Source organism: Artibeus jamaicensis, unplaced genomic scaffold (genome assembly GCF_021234435.1).
Source record: "Artibeus jamaicensis isolate MK-2021 breed Jamaican fruit bat unplaced genomic scaffold, CSHL_Jam_final contig_466, whole genome shotgun sequence".
In the NCBI taxonomy this organism is placed as follows: domain Eukaryota; kingdom Metazoa; phylum Chordata; class Mammalia; order Chiroptera; family Phyllostomidae; genus Artibeus; species Artibeus jamaicensis.
In genome coordinates, this window is record NW_026521844.1 from 5,415,058 (window position 1) to 5,423,814 (window position 8,757).

Sequence of the window (8,757 nt, forward strand, 5' to 3'; positions counted from 1 at the left end):
ACTAACTAATCACTTTCCTGTATCTTCCCAAGTTGCATGCCCTTATCTGCATCCAGTTTTTTTTTTTCAGATTTTCCCAAACACCTTCCTTTTGTCACCATTTTGGTTCCTACTGTGCATACCCCAAAGCTTTGTTTCAGTAGAAACCCCGAATACAGTTTCTACTGCACATACTCTTACCTCCTACTCTGCCATCTTGGTTTCTGCAGAGCATGGGCTCAGCAGGAGGATTTCCCCTACTGTTCTACACCCCCACCCCCAACCAATAACCCCAGCTAATTGGCCATCTGTCCCTCTGGGAGAGATTGGAAAGCAGGTTCTTCCTTCCTTCTTGGGGATTAGCCTCTGTGTGGTAGAGGATGAGGTTGTGCCCTGGGGAGTCGGAATGCTACAGCGTCCTAACTAATGAGACTTAATGTGTGACTCCATTAGTTCCCGTTCTGTATTAATAACTAAGTAGCTATTGACATTAGTAGACAATTTGAACAACACAGTAAATTAAGTAGTGTTAGATTTTAACCCAAAGTATAATATAAATATTTATGAGCCATATGCATATAAATAAATAATTCAGTACATAAGTATAATTTAATAGAGAAATCTCTTAATCAGAGTATTTCAAGTAATTTATGTGGGCACTTCACCCTCAAAGAAGGTGGGTAGCATAACTACCCAGTCCTTAAGTATGAACTGTATATATGACTTCCTCTCAAAGTGGACAGTGTGAAGTGTGTGTGTGGAGTGGGCAGGATAGAGTGATACTACAGAGGAACAGCCTGAGAAATACTTCCTCAACTTAGCCAGGAGATCAAGGTCAATATTACTAGTGATATGCTATATGGATAGTATGTACCCTTGGTATAATGTGATGAGAATGACACATTATGATCTTCCTCCTCAAAACCCATAACACTGGCCTGGTATTTTTAAAATGTCAGAAACATCCCAGAGAGAGACAAAAAAAAAACTATCAGAACTCCACAGAATTGACAAGATCATCAAAAACAAGGACAATTAGAGAAACCATTATAATAAAGAGAAGCCTAAGGAAACTTGATTATTAAATGTAATGTGACATCCTAGATGAGATCCTGGCACAGAACAAAAACGTAGGGTAAAATCTAAGGAAATACAAACAATGTATGGACTTTAGTAATAATACTATATAAATATTATTTTAAAATGTGCCATAATTACACAAGCTGTCATTGATAGGGGAAGCTTAGTATGGAGTATATGGGAATTTCTGCACTATGCCATCAATTTATCTGTCAATCAAAATCCCTTTCTAAAATATGCATTTTATTTTTAACAATTATAGTAAAACTTCCAGGTTATACCAGCATCATGATATTAGCTTCCAGTCTCCCATTGTTCCATTTCTATAACCCTGAGGGCACAGTCTCTGCACCCCTGTTTAGAATTTCTTCATTTGTTTTTTTGTCATCCTCCATCTCTCCCTAGCTAATCACAATCTTAATAGAAAAACACTTTTTAATAGTCTCTTCAGTATTAATTTATTTCATGAAATTATTTGTTTTAAATAACCAAAATGTACACACTCATTTTGGCTAAGGTTACATTCATTTTAACTAAAAGAATCAAACAGAGTAGAAAGAAGACAATAACAATCTGTTATTGTTCCTGAAAAATAATAACATTTAAAAATATGACCAGTGACAAACACATTCCATGGTGCCTTGTACCAAGTTCAGGATCCTTAGAGTGTGGGGAGTTGCTGCAGAGGTGCTATTTAAAGAAAAATGATGCTTAATAAATACTATGTATTTTCCTTTAAAAAGGTACTATAAAAATAACTAATGTTTCACCATTTTTTAAAGCAGAAATTATTGTAGTTCAATAACTGTAGTTATTTTTTAATTAATAACAAACCCTAATGGTCAGTTTTATATGTATTTGCTTAATCACAGATTAAATAGTATATAAAAATACAGTTTGACTGAAATACAGAATTTATCAGGGGAAATACTTAACATTCTCTTTGGTGGTTGAATGGATTATAATAAAGGCTAACAGAGCTTCAAATATGAGGATCATCAGAAATCTGTTAAGCTAGCTTTTGCTTGGTTTTAGACAAATTATTTTAAAGACAATTATCCTGAGCCTATTACATACTTAACAATGTTCTAGGGGCTTCAGAGGGAATAAAAATTAGTGAAACAAGACCTTTATCTTCGCAGCATTTGGTAATTTAATGGTAAGGGTGGGAGGCAATAAAGAAAGGGAAATAAGACAGAAACATGACTGTCAAATAGCCATTGTGTCACAAAACAAGAGGCACCTAGAGGGGGACAGAGTAGAAACTCTCCATATATTTGTTATCTAATGGATACAAAAGCAGCAATAGAAAAAAAGAGCAAGCTATATAACTTCAATCAATGAGCAAAATTCTTGCTCTTAAAGTTCTAATTATCAAAAGAATGAAATGAGAGGCGGAGGCAAATAAATTTCAATAAAGTACGAGAAACCCAAAGAAACAACGTGCAGAGCTGTCGTTTTAACAGAACGGCTTGGGAACACAGGGAAGGGGGCGTGACTGATGAAAAAACGTGTTTGATAGGTTTGGCAGGCTGAGATGGAGTTTGTGAAAGAATTGAATGTTCCAAGTAGAAGCACAAAAAGCATCACAGTGTCTCCAGAATAGAAAATTTTACACAGTGTAAATTAGGTATATGGTGGAGATCAGTTAAGCTTGGATAAGATTTTAAGTCTGTTAATGTGCTGACATGAAAGCTGGTCTTGATTCAAAGGCAAATGAGGATGGAGAATACAGACTCAGGAGTGTTTTTAGTTGGTTTAATAACAAACTAATGAACCATACAAAGTATACTCACAAGGTCAGAAAAGCAAGTGAATCAATAAGACACTTTTTATTCTCTTCTTTGTTTCTCAAAAAGGCTACCAATAGGAATGACCAGTGAAGTCTCTAGAGAAGGAGACGTCCGCCAAGTCAGAGGAACCAGGAACACCACGGGGCTGGAGGTTTGGGCCCGTCAGCAATAAGGGTCTTTCTAATGACCATACATAATTTCACTCAGTGTGCCACAGTAAAATTTTATTTAGTTTTGTTTCTTTTTATTTATTTTTTATTGTTGTTCAAGTACAATTGTGTCCATTTCACCCCGCCATGCCCCACCTTCCCTACCCACCCCTACCTCCCACCTTCTAACTCACTCCCTTTGGTCTTTCCATGTGTCTTTTATACATGTTTCTTAACGCCCCCCCATTTGCCCCATTATTGCTCTCCCCCCTCCTCTCTGGTTACTGTCAGTTTGTTCTGTATTTCAATGTCTCTCGTTGTATTTTGCTTACTTGCTTGTTTTGTTGATTAGGGAGAAAAGGCAACCCTAATACACTGTTGGTGTGAATGCAGACTGGTGGAGAACCAGTCTGTGGAGAACAGTATGGAGTTTCCTCAGAAAACTAAAAATGGAACTGCTGTTTGACCCAGTGGCAATACCACTGTTGGGATTATACCCTAACGGTCCTGAAATACCAATTCAAAAGAACCTATGCACCCCAATGTTCACAGTTTTGTTTCTTAATGTACAATGGGACCAATATAGTTGACTTGGTCATACTCTCCCACTTTCATGACACCAATTCAAGGCATACAAATATGTTACTTTGTCTGGTGTGGCTCAGTGAATTGAATGCCAGCCTGAGAACCAGAAGTTTGGCAGTTCAACTCCCAGTTCAAGGCACATGCCTGGGTTGCGGGCCAGCGCCTCAGTAGGGGGCGCACGAGAGGCAACCACTCATTAATGTTTTTGGCTCTTTCTCCTTCCCTTCTCTCTTCTAAAAATAAATAAATAAATTTTAAAGTTATCTTTAAAAAGGCATACAAATATTTTAAATGCTGTTAGTTAAACAACATAGGTTGACTATCGGTTAAACAACATAGTAACATGATCAATATTTATTTTTTGAGAAGATAGTGCAGGTAGTATGATGATCTATTAATTAAAAATGGGATAGTTTTAGAGATTGATGACATGGATGAGAGGTTGTTGTAATCACTAAAATTAAGAAGGGCAAGGCCCAAAATTATGGCAGTGGAGAGAGAAATGGAGTGGTTAAATGTGAAAGTCAGGTTTGAAGAAGAAGAGATAAAATTTAATGAATTTGGATTATAAAAGAAGAGAATAATAAGCCTTCTAGTTTATGAGAATGGGCTACTGACTAGTAAAAAAACATGTTTTCTTAGGAGATCACAGATTTGTTAATTTTTTAAATTTATTTAATTGTTTTTCAAGCACAGTTTTCTGTCTTTTACTCCCATCCCAGCCCACCCCGCAGTGCTCCCCACCTCCCTCCCATTTCCACCCCTGTTAGTTTTTGTCCATGTGTCCTTTATACTTGTCCCCATGAATTCTTCCCCTTTTCCCCTGAAATTCTCTCCCCTATCCCCTCTCTGGACACTATTGTTAGGTTAGGGTTAGGTTAGACCGGAATTAGATAAAATTAGCAGGGAGGACGAGGCAGGCAACAGACTGTCTCAGCAAGGGAGATAGAAAAGTAAAAAAAAAAAGTACAACCTGCCCGTGTATGACCTTGTCTTTGCATGGCCTTGTCTTTGCAGAAAGTATCCATTGTAGTAAGCAGAGATGTGTGTGTGTCCTCTCAAAATAGCCAATTGCTAACAGCTACGTCTGCTTCTGTATTTGCTTGTTTGCTCACCCCAATAAAAACCCCAGGCTGTAAGCCCCAGGCGCAACTCTCATCTGCAGCCATTTTGGCACCTGTGTCCTGCGCAGGTAAAACTTTGAAACTTTGGCCAATAAAGTTCCATCTTAAATTCCTGAAAGCTTCCGACATTTGCTCGCATTGGGGTATGTTACACTATCCCCCTGTTCTTGATTTCAGTGTCTTTGTTTTTATTTTGCTTGCTGGTTTATTTTGTTGTTTAGCTTCCTGTTTAAGGTGAGATCATATGGTATTTGTCTTTCACCGCCTGGCTTATTTCACTCAGCATAATGCTTTCCAGTTCCATCCATGTTGTTACAAAGGGTAGGAGCACCTTTTTTCTTTCTGGTGCATAGAATTCCATTGTGTAAATGTACCATCGTTTTTAAAGGCACAGAAAACATTTATGAAGGACAGATACTGGAGTACTCTTGTTTTGGTTAGAACCCTGGCTCCATCACTTTCCTGTGTGATCTTGAGCAAATTATGTAACCTCCCTGTATGTTGCTTATCTAAAATTAGAGAATGAGAACAGCGCTAGCCACAAGTTTGTGGAAAGATGAAATGAAATAGCAATTTTAATTTTAAAACAGTGACAGAATCGCAAGGCAGGGGAAACAACATTCTGAGATTAATAAATTAATAAATATAGAAATAAGATTACCAGGAGCAGGATGAGAATTTAGAAAAGAAATAAACAACCAACAGAACTTGTAGAATCTTGATACTGAAGAATTTAAAATAAAGAAATATATACCAAGTTAGAAAATAAAAAGTAGCTAGACAACCAAGAAAAAACAAAACAAAACAGAATGCAGAGGTGCCAAAGAGGCCAGTGGAGAGGATGTGGACTTCAAAAATGCAGGAAAAAAATATTGATTTCATCAGAAGTAAGGAGCATAATATGTTTTGCCAAGAATTTGGCTTTATACTAATATTATGCAATATTGAATTCTGTATTCATACAGTGTGTATTAAATGTGTATTAAATAGCTGAAATTTAGGAAATAAGTCTGTAGTAAAAACTACTTTTGGTATGTTTGGTAAGCTTAATAACAGGACACAACTGTGATATATTCAAAATTAAGAGATAACATAATTTGTTATAGAAAGAATAAAGATATGAACAAACTTGATTTATTTTGGAATCCCTTCTAATAGTAGAGATACTGAAGCTTGCATTTTATAGAGGGATAAATATACACAAAAATATTAAATAAATTATACAAACAAAACGTAGTCAAAAATGGTATAGGAAACAGAGAATTCAAAGAACTTACAGGTACAACCCATGGACATGAACTAAGGGGGGAGAATGCTGGAGGGTTGGGGGGTGCAGAGTGGAGGGGTAATAAAGGAGAAAAATTGGGAAAACTGTAAGTATAATCAATAAAATATTATTTAAAAATAATTATTAGAAAATACAGGATTTTTATAGGCCTTTTTGGGGTATATATTATTTGGTATTTTAATATAATTTGGAACAATGATTCAGGACACACATGAATGGTTGGTTCTTTTTATACAACAAAACTAGTAACAGCATAATTTTAATAACTATTAAAGCATTTCTACATCCAAAATTAGAAAATGTTAATATTTGGTTTACTTTTTCCAAATATGTGTATTAAATAGTCTTAATTAACAATGCTTAATTCTACTTATTTTTACAATTTTAATATACACCATACTTAAGATATTTTGCACTGCAAATACCAAAAATATAATCACTCTGTTAAGAATATTCAGGTATTCATGAAGTATTGAAATATGGATAATTACTTGAGCATGTCACTAAAACAATCATCCATCCCCAATTAATACTGATATATTACAGTTGAGAGGTCTTTTAATGGTCACATTACTGGGAAATTACTGCTGCTCATATAACTTGTCCTTATAATCATGTATTTATCAAAGATAGAAAAGACAAATGTCCCAGGAAGCTTATTAAAATCCTTATTTTCCTGATTCTTAATTGGTAAAGAAGATAGTTTTTACATATTTCTTTTGTGAAAGACCAACTGAGTTTTCATCAACGGGAGTATCTTAAAATTATGCAATTGCCATATATATAAATCTATATGTTTTATAAAGGCAGGAAATTATATGTCAAATCGAAAATCACTTTACAGCACTATTTCTGTTCTATGAAGTTATAATCACATCAAATAAAATTATGTATTGATTATCTCTAGATGCAAGGCAATCTACTACGCACTGAACTAGAGTAGCATTAGAATAGACTAAGAAACAAGTTATATGTAGATTCTTTCTCTTGCTTCAGAATTACTTTTATAAAATTTTATAAATTAAAGACTACATTATTAATTTGAAATTACTTATTTGTAAGTCCATAAATTATGTATATTTTCTTAAAAATGTGGCAATGCAGGCCTGCTGGTGCATCTCAGTGGATGGAGCGTGGGCCTGCAAACCAAGGGATCACGGTTTGATTCCCAGTCAGGGCACGTGCCTGGGTTGCGGGCCAGTTCCCAGCAGGGAATGCATGAGAGGCGACCATACATTGATGTTTCTCTCCCTCTCTCCTTCCCTTCCCTACCCCCTCTAAAGATGAGTAAATAAAATCTTTAAAAAAATGTGGCAATGCATCAAACAAGACAGAGTCTTAATAATACTGTCTCTTTGTAAGTCCTTTTTAGGCACCCATTCTCAATTCTAATGGCCTGGTTTATCCTATGACTGGGTATGCCAACATGTTGACACCATATTCAATAAATTTCAGACACTAATACAAGTTGGTGGAATAACAAATTCATAGTAACAAAGAGGTGATATCTTTTTCATTGGCCTAATTGCCTACTGAAGCCTCTGCTCTATACAGTTACTACCTTGCACACTTTTCTCTCTCTACCTTTTCTGACCAATTCACCTTGAAAAGCACTGTTCCCAGTCCACCCCTAGGGAATGAGCAATTATACTCCCGCACCTGGAGGGTGAAGTATCTACATAAATTATTTAGAATGTTTCTGTATAAGGGATTTGTCTCTTCCCCCATTTACTAATTAATCAATTTATTCATTATTTATATTATATGAGTATATATTTATTTTACAGATTGCAATATATGATTTTAACATTGCTCACATTGTTTCAGTTTAAGCTGAACGTTGGGAACTCATTTATTTGGCTTTTGTACTCATTGGGCACACATTGCAGATGTGTGTTTGGGCACATCCTTACTCATCGTTATTATAAGAAGATATAGTCTCATCTCATGTATACCTGCCCTTTTCCTAGAATCAGCCATTTCTACTGAGAGCCCTCGTTCTTTTTATTGGAGAATGACATATAAGACAAGGTCTGGGTGTTATATGTACTCATTGCTACTGAGATTTTTTGCTTCTTTATTCTGTTTTCTTATTATTTAGTTTGTTTGTCTTGCCTTCCTGCCTAACAGATCAAAATTATATGTGGCCATACAAACCTGCATATATATACATATCTATAAATAATTCTATATGTAACCATTTGTGTCTATATTAAGCTAAACTTGAGTTTTTTCTGATGTCTCCAGTCCTTCATGATATCACCATTGTAGCTTCCTTCTCTTGCTTATCTGTATACTCCCACTGCAGCAGTGAGAAATCTGTCTCCTACCATCTGTCACCCATTTGTTTAATTATTCTAAGTATACATGTATAGCAATATCAAGAGTCATAAATCATGTTGATGATATGTACACTTGATACAATGTAATGACAATGGCATTTTTTCCACTATAGTCTTTCTCAGATTAACACATAGCACTAGTTTTATCATGAAAAAAATCAGACAAATCCCAACTGTGAAGCTTTTGTAAAATACCAGAGTTCTGTTTAAAGCATTCAAAGTTTTAAAATAAAAAAAACTAAAAAGAAGAAAAGTGAGAAAATGCAATAGCCAAGAGGAGCCTAAAGAGATACAAAACTAAATGTAGCATGGAATTCTGCAACCAAAGGGAACATTATGTAAAAATAACGAAATCTAAATAAACTCTGGCTTTTCTAAACTATCAGTGTTGGTTTGTTTACTGAGATAAATGCATAA